Raw genomic sequence first — 14,483 nt, 5'->3', positions numbered from 1 at the left:
AGAGCTTCCTCCCTTCCTCCTTGCAGAATGGCAGCCTAGAAAGATCCTGCAGCAGCGCAAGGAGCTGTGTCTGCCCATGCTGCCAAGCTGGGGGGCAGGCAGGAGGCGGCAAGGCCCCGAGAAGCAGCCTGCTGCCAGGTGAGAGCCTTGGCGGAGGCGGAAGGGACGAGGGCTGCGCTTGTTTGGACCTCTGCACCAGAGCAGGCCCCTTTGCACATGCTGGGCCTAGGGCCTCCAAAATGCCCCCGACACACACCCCACTTAAGGCTGTTCTCCTGCTGGAAGGCAAGCGTGTAGCACTTTGCGTGGGAGCCTCCCATGGCCATAGCTTTCCTCCAGCGTCAGGATATCTTGGGGAGCCAAATGGAAATGCCTAGTGCAGGAGTGTTTGTCCAGGAAGGAGTCCCTCGAGATTGCAGGGAATCCCATCCTTTTCCTTGTGGGAACAAATGCTCCCTGTCCTAAACCTCTTGCCTCTCATGGTGTCTTCTCAGCAACTTGATCAAACAAGTGGGGCACATGAAGGAGCCTTTGGGGCAGAAGGAGGGGAAAGTGGAGCACCGCCCACATCCTCCATCTGCTCCTCGGACTTCTGCTGCCCGTGCTGCTCCCAGGGCTGCCGCACAGGTGTGTGATGGGATGTCGCGGAAAGGGCCCTGAGCGCGGGCTCCCTACAACGCCCAGTGGGCTCTCTGGCATGTGTCCAGCAATGATGCAAATTATATCCACACTTGCAAGCATCTGCCTACTGATATAACATCTATAACGTCTTCTGGGGCTTTGTTAATCGCAGAAATGGGTGGGTTTGCCCTCGAAGGCATTGGAAAGATGCCGGTGCATCTTTCGGCCCTGATCAGTTAGGGCAGCAGAGAGCCATATTCCCACTGTGCTGACACAGGACTAGGAGCCAGGGAGGCTCAAGAGCAGAAGTGTAAGGGAGGGGGAAGAGCAACAGCCAACAATTCCCCAATGTCCCAGTGTGGACCCTGCTTGAAAAGAGATCCTATGGGATGCCTTTGACAGCCCTCAGAACAGGGCATATAATCCAGGAAGCCAGCTCTTGTAGCCCGTTGCATCAGCTGCTTGAATAGCCTGAGCACAGCTCTGGAACGCTTAGGCGCCTCCTCTATGAGTGGGCTAGTGCTCTCTCCCCCGTTCTCTCCTCCCCACTGAAACCTTTTCTTCTTCTTGCTCTTGCAATACAGATCCGAGTGCTGAAGCCTGCACGCCACCCTGAGCAGCACTGTTCCCCACACAGAGGGGTGCCCCCTGACAAGTGAGTGTGCACTGGCATGCCAGCTGCCAGGCAGGGCCTGGCACCATGGTGGCTCCTGACCCTGTGCAGGTGCTGCCACTCAGCTGCTGAGCACAGCAGACGACAGGCCCTCCTTTCAGCTGGTGGGGATGTGCAGGGGCTGAGGAGAGAAGAAGCCCCAAGGGGCCCCCAGGGAGCAGCAGCAGGACTTTGTTGATCCTTTGCAGGTATCTCTCGCCACGAGCAAAGCAGACCTTGCAGCTCCTGGAATCCTACAAAGTCCTCCGGGATCGCTGGAGGGAGAAGGTGGTCCAAAACCGCCAGAGGCTGCAGCTGCAGGAGGAGGCTCGCCGGTAAGTGGCTCCCAAGGCAGGCAGGGTCCCTGCTCCTGCCAAGCCCTTTGTGCCAAGGCCTGGGGGAAAGAGGGCCTTTCGCTGCCCCCTACGCCAGGGCACACAAGTGCCCTTGGAGCTTGGCCTCGCCTGTGCCTGGCCCAGCCATCCCTTGCACGGAAATGAGGTGGGGGCTGGGATGTGCCACTGGATTTTCAGGAGGCACCTGCATGTCATGACACACTCAGCATCTTTCTCCTCTACCCCTCAGTGCTTCAGTGATGAGCAGCCTCCAGAAGAAAGAGCAGCGGGGCCACAAGCTGGAAGTGTCCGGGAGAAATGTCTTTTTCCCCCCAAATAAACTCCCTTTCTGAGTTCATGTGAGCCTTTCTTTGGTGCAGTGTGAAGCTTGCAAGCAGCACCAGGGCAGCTTTGGAAGGGCAGGCAGGGGGCACAGGGTAGCAGGGGGAGCGTGGAGCCTCCATCCCGGGACACTCTCGCTCTGAGCCATGCCTGTCTTGACCAGAGAAAAGGAAGAAGAAAGGCCATTGGAAAGGCCCTCCAGGGCAGCTGTTTCTGAGATGACGCTGGGCGCTGCAACACTGCTTTTTGCACCCTGGGACAAGCCTTGAGCAAGGGCAGGCGGGCTCCCGCAGGGAGAGGACGTGCTTGCGAGGCACAAGCTATCCCCCATCAGTAGCCAAAAGCAAAGTCGGCACGTCTGTGGGGCAGTCCTGCGCAGCCTGGCAGCTCCTACCTGCGGGCAGCTTCCTTGGCTCTAAGAAAGACCCTTCCCTGCTCCGGGAGACCGTAGCATGGGGAAAAACTTGCCTAAATCCTGCTCTGAGACATGCCAATTCATACGCAGTGGGAAACAAAGCGTCTTATGTTCTGGATGGCAAAATGGAAGAAGATGATATGTGAGTTACACAAACGGGGTGCAGCAGGTGGGAAGGCCTAAACTCCCTCCTCCGATGAGGGATGCTGCTGCCATTCTTCGTCCTGCTCTTCACCTTTGAGTCCCTTTCAGGCTCGAGAGCATCTTGGATAAAGGAGCCGGATACTCGAGAAGCACCATATGCTCAAGGCTCTTCTTGGGGTGGAATTGCCCAGGTGACTTCCTTAGCCAGAAAGGTGCAGGGAATGGATTTGGAAACTTAACTCTTCCTCTCAGGACTCGCCAGCATGCCCTGCTCCCCTGGCAATGGGACGTCATATCCAGACGAGCCCACCAAGATCTTTCTCCCTTCCTGTTGGCAGATGATTGTGCAGCAGAGTGCACGTGCCCTAAGACATGCATGCCCACCATTCAGAACAGTTGTGCAGCCAGTTGCAAGCAAGGGAAGGAGACTGGCGCTCCGCAGAGAGCGGGGCTCTGTTGCCTCAGTGTGTGGCCACACAAATCCTGCAGTGCTCGGGCACAGGCATTTTGGACCCTCTCTCTGCACCATGCAGAGCACACGAGCTCTCCCTGTCTCACAGAGGGAGGAGATGCTGCTGGCCGGGGCCAGGTGCTCCATCTGTCCTGCTGCCTAAGGGCCATTCCCAGCACCACAGGCCATTTCCTAGCAGCAACCGGAGTGTCTGGGGGCCTTGCAGCTCCTGGCCTCAGCCACTTGAGATGAGCCCAGGACACGCAAGATGGCAGCTGGGGCCCTTCCATGGACACAGAGCGGCACGGAGTGGCAGAAGCAGTCATCACTTTTCCAGGAAAAGTCTGACTCTCCTCCTGTACTGAGACCAAGGACCCATGCAGAAAGAGCCCCTCACACCTAAAAATGTAATGGGACATTTGCAACAGGGACCGACCCCAGCGCAGGGAGGACCTTCCCACCTCGCTCTGCCTTTCTTCCCTTCAATCACGCTGAGCACCTGTACACACAAAAGCCATGGAGCTCCGGGCGCTGCCTATGGGAGCCAGCCGTGCAAAACCAACTGCAGAGCTGCATGGGCCAGTCTCGAGCAGCATTTCCCAGGGCCTCCAAGGAGCAGGGCCAGCACCCTCAAAACACCAGCAACACTGCAATGGGAACCACCCGCTTCAATTGGCACCAGTCCACAAAGACTGGAACATCCCTGAAGCACAGAAATATTCCACAAAATGGGCCAACACCCCAGACTACCAGCATCCCCACAAACACCCCCTAATCCGGCAGTGCTCCCCCCAGAAAAAACATCTGCCCCAGCATCCCCAGTCTTGGCCATCACACTACACCAGGCATGAGGACCACGGCGCCCAGGCCACGTGCACAACCTCCACTGCCGGGACATGGGGGACAGCCATGGAGTGGGACCCGCTGCCTCGTGCTGGGCCCAGGAGCCTGGGCAAACACCTGCAGACACTGTGTGTGAAGGGCATGTTCCCCTTCTGTTCCACACCAGCTCCGCCTTGATCATTGCTAGTGCCCAAACCTTAGAATCATAGAATCAGAGACCTGTTTTGGTTAGAAAACACCTTTTTAGATCACTGAGTTGAACTATAAACAGTTCAATACCACACCTGCTAAACCATGTCCTTAAGTACCTCATCCACACACGTCCTGAGCACTGCCAGGGACTGTGACTCCATGATGTTCCTGGGCAGCCTGTTCCAACACTTGGCTACTCTTACCCTGTAGACATTCCTCCTACGGTCTTAACTGAACCTCCCGTGGTGCTGCTTGAGGCCATTTCCTCTTGTCCTAGCTGTGGTAATTCTGGAGAAGAGATGAACCCCCCCACCTCACTAAAATCTCCTTCCCTGGGAGGAATCGCCGCCTTCCCTGGGTGTTTCAGCTGCCGCTCCCCTCATGCAGCCCCTGGTGACACGCGCTGAGGTCACACTGGCTTGTGCTGCATCACAAGGAGGTGACCCCAGCGACCGGCAGGGCCCCGTCACTTCCCTGCCAGGCACGCGCGCTGCTGGTCACTGCTCGCCGTGCTCTGCTCCACTGCTGCCCTTTGGAGCTTCTCGGTGACGAGGAGCGCACACAGGAGGCAGTGAGAGTGCTCGGGGAAGCTCTCCCTCACGGGCTGAGAACAAGGGGCTCGTTGGAGAGAGAGGAGTCCTTGGCGAGGTCACGGGAAGAGAATCCTTCTTCCCTGCTTGACCAGCGAACCAAGGACAGGTGGGAAGCCAAGATGGAGGGCTTCTGGACTCAGATCATCAGTCCGGCGTACTCCGTTTTGTTCCCTGTGCTCCTGCAGCTCTCTGCTGAGGGTAAGGGCTTTGGGCGCTGCTGCAGCAGGTGCCGCAGACCATGTTAGTTGTCAAAGCAGCTGTGGCTCCGGGGCTGTAGCCTGCAGAGGGCTGGGGGCTGTTGTAAGAGTCTGGTCCGAGGATCCTGTCCCGCTTGGGAGACAGAGTGTTGTGCGGGACTCATGATTCTTGGTCGTGCTGCTGCCCTGAGCCCCAAGCTCCTTTGGGCAGAGCTCCCTCTGCTCAGGGAGTTGCAGTGTGGGGTCAGATCTGCGTGGGAAGGGGGAGGCCCTCTGGGGACTGGCTCTGGGTGGGAAGGGGTCCTTCCTCCAGGGGCAGAAGGTGTCCCGGCATTCCCATGGGTCTCTCAAGAGCCTGCCACCAATGCCGCCTCTCTTCTTGTTTGGTGCAAGCTCTGTTTCTTCCTCCTGTATCCTCGTGGGCCTCCAGTGGGCAGAACATAGCTTGAGCTTGGAGATGGCATCCTTGGCCAGGAGGCAGGTGGCCGCTGCCCTTCTGCCAAACCCTTCCCTTGTCCCGCTTTCTTCTCTGCACCTCCATGGGGATCAGCGGGAGGTGGGCAGCCTGCAACGATGCCATAGGCCAGCTCGCAGCTGGCGGAGTGGCTTTTTGGTTGATTTGAATGTGCGTGCCTCTGTCACCCCGGGAGGAGAAGCTTGCGCAGAGCTTGGAGCTGCCTGACACTTCTTTCCCTTGCTTCACAGAGATTGTCATGGTTTGGGATGTTGTTTCCCGATACATCCTGCAGCAGCTTGTGATTGGCAAGGTGGGCTGGCGTCCTGCTCCCCTCGCCCTGCAGCATTGCAGTTTCCCAGGGCGTCCTGGGCCCTGGGAATGATCCTTCCCCCAGCGCCATGGCAGCGCACTGCCACCGGCCAGCATGCGGCAGAGCAGCTCCTTAGCTAACTTGGGGAGAAAGCACGTGCAGAGCTTGTGGGAGAAACCAGTCGGCACCTCGTGGGCCTTCTCTTTTGGCTGTGGCCAGAATGGAGAGATCAAGCAGAGAGACGGAGGCAGTTTCCTCCCTTGGTGCTCTGAGAGAGCTCCGGCATCTTCTTGTGCTCTGAGATGCTAGGAAATACTTGGAGGACAGGGAGGGCCATGTGTGCAGAGAAGGGTGAAGACAACATTGCAGCAAGGAGCTCTCCTCCAAAGCTTTCCACAGTGCTCCTTCGTGCAGCCGCAGCAGCAGCAGCAGGGAGAGCACAGAGCAGCCTGCCCGTGCTTGCAGAGTCCTCCCCTTTTCCACCAACACAGTGCTTACTCGTCATGTTTTTGTCTTTTCCGTGTGCAGGGTGTCCTGCTGGAGGGTCTTGGCACCTTCTGTACAGTTGAAGAGCCATTGTACCTGGGTGCAGAACAGGTGCTCTGGGTTCGAACACCCATTTTCAAGTTGGGCATGCAGATGGTCTGGCCGCGTGGGCTCACGTGCCCCGAAGTGAATCTCCCTGGTGAGACAGCAGGGACCACCCTCTGCTTCCCCTTGCCACTGTACCCGGGCTGGGAGTGTGCTCCCTGCGCTTTGCAGGGGCTGCCACAAGCAGGGAATGCCCTCCACAGCTGGGGGAACACACAGAGCTTCCCCCACGCAAGCCCCCACACAGAGATCTCTTTCTTGGGAAGGACCTTCTCTGGAGTCTTCTGCTGCAAGTGTTGCAGCAAGTCGGGCTCTCTTGCCCTGACCTGCCCCCACTTTCATCTCTCTGCCACTCCCATGTCTTTCTCACCTAGTCCTGGAAATTGCGCCTGCTGCAGCACTGACACTGTTTGACTTCCTTGCAGACGACATCCAAACTGAGCCACTGAACTACCAGCTCTTGTCCCTGGTGACGTCCTTGCCACGGCGTGTGGTTGAAGCCTGTGTGGAAGAGACCATCCACTTATTCTCTTTGCACTTGGAGAACAAGCAGAATGTGGTCTTTGCGTTCCGGGACTTGGGTGTGCTGAGCTGCCAGGGAGACACGCTCTGCATGATGTTTTACGACAGCTGCATCCAACGGCTGAGGAGAAGGGTAAGCCTCTTTGCGGCCCTTCGCAGTGTAAGTTGCTCAGCTTCCCAGGCCTACTTCCATTGCTTTGGGAAGCCTCCGTGGCCATCCTGCATGTGGTGGGCTACACAAACACCTTCCGCAGTGTGTTTCCCCCCGCCAAATTCCCCACTCCCAAGGAAAACACTGCCTGTCTTCCTGGATGCCTGTCTCTATTAAATGCTTGGCATGACTATTGAGCACTTGCAAGTCTTTGCTGTGGAGCATCTCCGCTCCACAATTAGGGGCTAATGTGCATGGCAGAGGACTCAGAAGAGGGATTTGCAGCAGCAGGCTCCTCCTGTAGCAGGATGAGGGGCTGCTGCCTTTGTCAGCAGGCAGGGAGCTGCCCTGGAAACCTCCCAACGGGCCTGGGTTGTCTTGCAGGTCCCTTGGCCAGCGGATCCTGTTGAGCCAAGCGGAAACATCGATACTCCTGGAACCAGGTCTAGCCGAGTCCACGTGTTCCCCAGGTGAGTGCGTTTCCTCTGCAGCCCTTAGCTTTGCTGACAGGGCCGGCCCCTAGATGCTGCTCGCACTCTGCACTGCCCATGGTCAGTGCTCACAAGAATTTAAGCCACGTCCTCTGCCTTTGGACAGACTCTGGCAAAAACCCTCCAAGAAGCAGATGGCAGGCAAGGTGTTCTCCGACAACAGGGAGGAGCATTAGTGCCAGCAAGAGGCCAGGGGCAGACAGCCCCCTTTCTTCAAACGTGCCTTGTCTTCTGCTTTCCAGGTTTCAGCTTCTGCAGGAAAGCAGCCCAGAAGCCAAGGCTGCTCCCGCTGCCCCTCCATGCACGCAGAAGAAGCCTGAGGTGCCCCAGTGTCCCAGGGCCAACAAAGGTAAGGCCAAAGCTGCCGGCCTGCGGGGCACGTTGGCTCCCTGTCCCCCCACGCTGCCTCACAGCAGCCAGCTGGAAAGGTGCTGCTCAGCAGGCTCTGCTCAAGAGCTTCCTCCCTTCCTCCTTGCAGAATGGCAGCCTAGAAAGATCCTGCAGCAGCGCAAGGAGCTGTGTCTGCCCATGCTGCCAAGCTGGGGGGCAGGCAGGAGGCGGCAAGGCCCCGAGAAGCAGCCTGCTGCCAGGTGAGAGCCTTGGCGGAGGCGGAAGGGACGAGGGCTGCGCTTGTTTGGACCTCTGCACCAGAGCAGGCCCCTTTGCACATGCTGGCCCTACGGCCTCCAAAAGGCTCCCGACACACACCCCACTTAAGGCTGTTCTCCTGCTGGAAGGCAAGCGTGTAGCACTTTGCGTGGGAGCCTCCCATGGCCATAGCTTTCCTCCAGCGTCAGGATATCTTGGGGAGCCAAATGGAAATGCCTAGTGCAGGAGTGTTTGTCCAGGAAGGAGTCCCTCGAGATTGCAGGGAATCCCATCCTTTTCCTTGTGGGAACAAATGCTCCCTGTCCTAAACCTCTTGCCTCTCATGGTGTCTTCTCAGCAACTTGATCAAACAAGTGGGGCACATGAAGGAGCCTTTGGGGCAGAAGGAGGGGAAAGTGGAGCACCGCCCACATCCTCCATCTGCTCCTCGGACTTCTGCTGCCCGTGCTGCTCCCAGGGCTGCCGCACAGGTGTGTGATGGGATGTCGCGGAAAGGGCCCTGAGCGCGGGCTCCCTACAACGCCCAGTGGGCTCTCTGGCATGTGTCCAGCAATGATGCAAATTATATCCACACTTGCAAGCATCTGCCTACTGATATAACATCTATAACGTCTTCTGGGGCTTTGTTAATCGCAGAAATGGGTGGGTTTGCCCTCGAAGGCATTGGAAAGATGCCGGTGCATCTTTCGGCCCTGATCAGTTAGGGCAGCAGAGAGCCATATTCCCACTGTGCTGACACAGGACTAGGAGCCAGTGAGGCTCAAGAGCAGAAGTGTAAGGGAGGGGGAAGAGCAACAGCCAACAATTCCCCAATGTCCCAGTGTGGACCCTGCTTGAAAAGAGATCCTATGGGATGCCTTTGACAGCCCTCAGAACAGGGCATATAATCCAGGAAGCCAGCTCTTGTAGCCCGTTGCATCAGCTGCTTGAATAGCCTGAGCACAGCTCTGGAACGCTTAGGCGCCTCCTCTATGAGTGGGCTAGTGCTCTCTCCCCCGTTCTCTCCTCCCCACTGAAACCTTTTCTTCTTCTTGCTCTTGCAATACAGATCCGAGTGCTGAAGCCTGCACGCCACCCTGAGCAGCACTGTTCCCCACACAGAGGGGTGCCCCCTGACAAGTGAGTGTGCCCTGGCATGCCAGCTGCCAGGCAGGGCCTGGCACCATGGTGGCTCCTGACCCTGTGCAGGTGCTGCCACTCAGCTGCTGAGCACAGCAGACGACAGGCCCTCCTTTCAGCTGGTGGGGATGTGCAGGGGCTGAGGAGAGAAGAAGCCCCAAGGGGCCCCCAGGGAGCAGCAGCAGGACTTTGTTGATCCTTTGCAGGTATCTCTCGCCACGAGCAAAGCAGACCTTGCAGCTCCTGGAATCCTACAAAGTCCTCCGGGATCGCTGGAGGGAGAAGGTGGTCCAAAACCGCCAGAGGCTGCAGCTGCAGGAGGAGGCTCGCCGGTAAGTGGCTCCCAAGGCAGGCAGGGTCCCTGCTCCTGCCAAGCCCTTTGTGCCAAGGCCTGGGGGAAAGAGGGCCTTTCGCTGCCCCCTACGCCAGGGCACACAAGTGCCCTTGGAGCTTGGCCTCGCCTGTGCCTGGCCCAGCCATCCCTTGCACGGAAACGGGGTGGGGGCTGGGATGTGCCACTGGATTTTCAGGAGGCACCTGCATGTCATGACACACTCAGCATCTTTCTCCTCTACCCCTCAGTGCTTCAGTGATGAGCAGCCTCCAGAAGAAAGAGCAGCGGGGCCACAAGCTGGAAGTGTCCGGGAGAAATGTCTTTTTCCCCCCAAATAAACTCCCTTTCTGAGTTCATGTGAGCCTTTCTTTGGTGCAGTGTGAAGCTTGCAAGCAGCACCAGGGCAGCTTTGGAAGGGCAGCCAGGGGGCACAGGGTAGCAGGGGGAGCGTGGAGCCTCCATCCCGGGACACTCTCGCTCTGAGCCATGCCTGTCTTGACCAGAGAAAAGGAAGAAGAAAGGCCATTGGAAAGGCCCTCCAGGGCAGCTGTTTCTGAGATGACGCTGGGCGCTGCAACACTGCTTTTTGCACCCTGGGACAAGCCTTGAGCAAGGGCAGGCGGGCTCCCGCAGGGAGAGGACGTGCTTGCGAGGCACAAGCTATCCCCCATCAGTAGCCAAAAGCAAAGTCGGCACGCCTGTGGGGCAGTCCTGCGCAGCCTGGCAGCTCCTCCCTGCGGGCAGCTTCCTTGGCTCTAAGAAAGACCCTTCCCAGCTCCGGGAGACCGTAGCATGGGGAAAACCTTGCCTAAATCCTGCTCTGAGACATGGCAATTCATACGCAGTGGGAAACAAAGCGTCTTATGTTCTGGATGGCAAAATGGAAGAAGATGATATGTGAGTTACACAAACGGGGTTCAGCAGGTGGGAAGGCCTAAACTCCCTCCCCCGATGAGGGATGCTGCTGCCATTCTTCCTCCTGCTCTTCACCTTCGAGTCCCTTTCAGGCTCGAGAGCATCTTGGATAAAGGAGCCAGATACTCGAGAAGCACCATATGCTCAAGGCTCTTCTTGGGGTGGAATTGTCCAGGTGACTTCCTTAGCCAGAAGGGTACAGGGAATGGATTTGGAAACATAACTCTTATTCTCAGGACTCACCATCATGCGCTGCTCCCCTGGCAATGGGACGTCATATCCAGACGAGCCCAATAAGATCTTTCTCCCTTCCTGTTGGCAGAGGATTGTGCAGCAGAATGCACGTGCCCTAAGACATGCATGCCCACCATTCAGAGCAGTTGTGCAGCCAGTTGCAAGCAAGGGAAGGAGACTGGCGCCCCACAGAGAGCGGGGTTCTGTTACCTCAGTGTGTGGCCACACAAATCCTGCAGTGCTCGGGCACAGGCATTTTGGGCTCTCTCTCTGCACCATGCAGAGCCCACGAGCTCTCCTTCTCTCACAGAGGGAGGAGATGCTGCTGGCTGGAACCAGGTGCTCCGTCTGTCCTGCTGCCTAAGGGCCATTCCCAGCACCACAGGCCATTTCCTAGCAGCAAGCGGAGTGTCTGGGGGCCTTGCAGCTCCTGGCTTCAGCCACTTGAGATGAGCCCAGGACACGCAAGATGGCAGCTGGGGCCCTTCCATGGACACAGAGTGGCACGGAGTGGCAGAAGCAGTCATCACTTTTCTAGGAAAAGACTGACCAGGACCTCCTATCTCTCCTCCTGTACTGAGACCAAGGACCCATGCAGAAAGAGCCCCTCACACCTAAAAATGTAATGGGACATTTGCAACAGGGACCGACCCCAGTGCAGGGAGGACCTTCCCACCCCCCTCTGCCTTTCTTCCCTTCAAACACGCTGAGCACCTGCATACACAACAGCCATGAAGCTCCGGGTGCTGCCTATGGGAGCCAGCCCTGCAAAACCAACTGCAGAGCTGCATGGGCCAGTCTCGAGCAGCATTTCCCAGGGCCTCCAAGGAGCAGGGCCAGCACCCTCAAAACACCAGCAACACTGCAATGGGAACCACCCGCTTCAATTGATCTCGAAGGGAAGAGCTCTGGAGCGGACGCTCGTCCCGGAGCTCCTTGTCTAGAGGCGAACAACAGACCGAGAGGCAGCCCCAGTGCTGATCCCCGTGCGGGCAGTGCTGAGCTCTGGCCAGAGGCGGCTCTTACTCAGCGGGGCGGAGCCGGCAGGACAGGCGGGAGTTCAAAAGCTGCCCCCAGGGAGCGGGAGCGACCAGGAGCACGGCGAACAGAGCGGGCAGACAGGGCATCGCGCGTCAGGCAGGGCGTGACGTGGCGCAGCAGTTGGTGCAGGCAGGAGGTGCAGGGAGTCTCCTCCCAGGTCTGGAAAAAAATCCTCTCCCCAGGCTCTTCCAGCAGCGCGAGATCAGGTAAAGCCATGGTCTCCACTTGGCAGAGAGCTTCCATCAGGAAGACTGTGGCGACACAGACTGAACCACCACAGAAACATGCAGCGGTCCAGGTTTCTGGCTGTGGGGAATGCCTGAGCCTCTCCACGTTACCGGGGAGTGGCAAAAACACGGCCTGTCTTAGGTGTGAGCAGGTGGACGAGCTGCTCAGCCTGATGGTGGAGCTAAAGGAGGAGGTAGAATGCCTGAGGGCCATCAGGGAAAGTGAAAAAGAAACAGACTGGTGGAGCTGCATTCTGCATTCTTCCCAGGTAAGCCACCCTGAGAACCCCCCAATTCAGTCAGAAAATCCAGTGCCCTCTTGCCCTACGGCAGAGGGGGCAGAATTAACAGCATTCAGGGACAATTAACAATGGAAACGGGTCCCCACTCGAGGTGGCAGAAGATCCCTTCCACGGCCCACCTCACCTCCACCTGTGACCACATTCAACAGGTACAAGGCCCCGGAACTTGCGGATCAGATAGAGGAGGCCTTGAACCAAGGCCCGTCTAGGGGACTCTCTCCAGAGAGGCAGTCTGGTCCATGCTGCAAGTCTGCTCCCTCTAAAGAGAAAAGGAGCATCCGGAAGAAGCAGCGGATGATCGTCGTGGGTGACTCCACGCTACAGGGCACAGAGGCACAGATATGTAGATCGGACCCCTCATCCAGAGAGGTCTGCTGCTTGCCAGGAGCCTGAATAAAGGATGTCTCAGAAAGGCTCCCAAGGCTTGTTCAGGAGTCTGACTATTATCCTCTGGTATTGTTTCATGTGGGCGCTAATGATGCCATGGGGAAACTGAGGGATATCAAGCAAGATTTCAGAGCCCTAGGGATGGCCATCAAAGGTACGGGAGCCCAGGTAGTGTTCTCCTCTATTCTGTCAACGAGGGGAATGGATTCAAGGAGGAGAAGGCGGATATGGCAGATTAACAGCTGGCTGCGCCGCTGGGCTTGGCAACAGGGTTTTGTCTTCTATGACCATGGGGCTCTGTTTCATGACCACCAGCTAGTGGGGAATGATGGGACCCATCTCAGCAAGAGGGGCACACGTCTCTTTGCCAAAAGGCTGGCCAACCTGGTTAGGAGGGCTTTAAACTAGACAAGAAGGGGGAAGGGGAGTGTCACACAGACACAGCAAGCAGTATCGCGCAGCCTAGGTCAGATGGCGTCCAGTGGGAGTATGCTAGTGGGGAAGTGAGGATAGGAAATGATCATGGAGCGTCCTCTTTCACCCCTCCTGGGAAACCTGTGGGCTCTGTTGCTTCCCTGAAATGCCTGTACACCAATGCGTGAAGCATGGGGAATAAGCAGGATGAACTGGAGATCTGTGTGCGGTCCCAGCATCATGATCTTATTGGTATCACAGAGACGTGGTGGGATAGCTCGCACGACTGGAGCGCTGCCATGGAAGGCTATGTGCTCTTTAGGAAGGACAGGCTGGGAAGGCGAGGTGGGGGAGTTGCTCTTTATGTGAGAGAGCAACTGGAATGCATGGAGCTCAACCTGGGAGTGGAGGATGAGTGAGTTGAGAGTTTGTGGGTAAGGATTAGAGGGCAGGCTAATATGGGAGACACTGTGGTGGGTGTCTGCTACAGGCCACCTGACCAAGACGAGGAGGTTGATGAGGCCTTCTATAGGCAGCTGGATATTGTCTCACGGTCACAGGCCCTGGTTCTCATGGGGGACTTCAACTACCCCGACATCTACTGGAAGGACAACAAAGCCAGGCACAAGCAGTCCTGGAGGTTCCTGCAGAGCGTCGACGATAACTTTTTGACGCAGATTGTGGAGGAGCTGACGAGGAGAGGTAGGCTACTGGACCTCGTGCTATCAAATAGGGAGGGACTTGTGGGAGATGTGAAAGTGGGGGGTAGCCTTGGCTGCAGTGACCGTGAGTTGGTCGAGTTCAGGATCCAACATGGAGGGGCCAAGGCTCTAAGTAGCCTTGCAACGATGGACTTCAGGAGGGCCAACTTTAGCCTCTTCAGGGACCTCCTCAGACCTCCACTCTATCCATGGAAGGGCTCCAGCTGCCATCTTGCGTGTCCTGGGCTCATCTCAAGTGGCTGAGGCCAGGAGCTGCAAGGCCCCCAGACACTACTGTTGCTGCTAGGAAATGGCCTGTGGTGCTGGGAATGGCCCTTAGGCAGCAGGGCAGACAGAGCACCTGGCCCCAGCCAGCAGCATCACCTCCCTCTGTGAGAGAGGGAGAGTTCGTGGGCTCTTCATGGTGTAGAGAGAGGGCCCAAAATGCCTGTACCCAAGCACCGCAAGATTTGTGCGGCCACACACTGAGGCAACAGAGCCCCGCTCTCTGCGGGGCACCTGTCTCCTTCCTTTGCTTGCAACTGGCTGCACAACTGCTCTGAATGGAGGGCATGCATGTCTTAGGGCACGTGCACTCTACTGCACAATCATCTGCCAACAGGAAGGGAGAAAGAGCTTCTTGGTGGGCTCATCTGCATATCAAGACCTTCCATGGGAAGGCAAGCAAAATAGTCTTCACACAGACAACAGGAGCTTGCTCTGTTTTCTGTACTGCTCCATTTTGCTCTAGTCCATTTGTGTTTGTGGTGGTGCTTGTACTTGGGATGTGAGATGTGGTCCCAAATGATTAATACCTGTTTGAATCTGAGCTGTCTGGAAGGACTGCCTTCCATTCCAAACCTGTAAAAGATGCCCTGCTTGTCCCCGGCTTC

This window comes from Tinamus guttatus, unplaced genomic scaffold (assembly GCF_059628265.1).
Source record: "Tinamus guttatus ecotype Peru unplaced genomic scaffold, ASM5962826v1 Tinamus_guttatus_pri_ptg000248l, whole genome shotgun sequence".
Classification (NCBI taxonomy): Eukaryota; Metazoa; Chordata; class Aves; order Tinamiformes; family Tinamidae; genus Tinamus; species Tinamus guttatus.
Note: the sequence above shows the minus strand (reverse complement) of the source record.